This window comes from Anneissia japonica, unplaced genomic scaffold, assembly GCF_011630105.1.
Source record: "Anneissia japonica isolate Jap-2015-1 unplaced genomic scaffold, ASM1163010v1 scaffold288008_len1385354_cov213, whole genome shotgun sequence".
NCBI lineage: Eukaryota > Metazoa > Echinodermata > Crinoidea > Comatulida > Comatulidae > Anneissia > Anneissia japonica.
The window spans coordinates 688,612-688,972 of record NW_022720123.1 but is presented as its reverse complement, the minus strand read 5'-3'; positions in this window follow the sequence as shown (position 1 = coordinate 688,972).

Below are 361 nucleotides of genomic sequence, written 5' to 3'. Positions count from 1 at the left end.
CGGCCCCCCCCCCCCCCCCCCTACTTACGCTCTCTTCGGGCGAATCGGCGGACAAACATGGCGCCGCCACAGAAGCAGAGTTGCAATTAATAGCGCAGTGGTATAAGCCAATGAAAATGTTCATTTATTTTACTGTAATTAGTTGATTATGTGCAAATTATGTTATATATTATTACCTATATTATTATATAATTTCAAATGAAAGATATATTGCATTTCAAACGATGTGACAACTGACTATATATTTATCTTGTAAATAAAACTATTACTTCAATCTCATGTGTTGATTGTAGTACTATAGAGTATAAGATATGAAAGTATAATACATACTCCAAGTATTGAAATACACGCCATCGTGTTG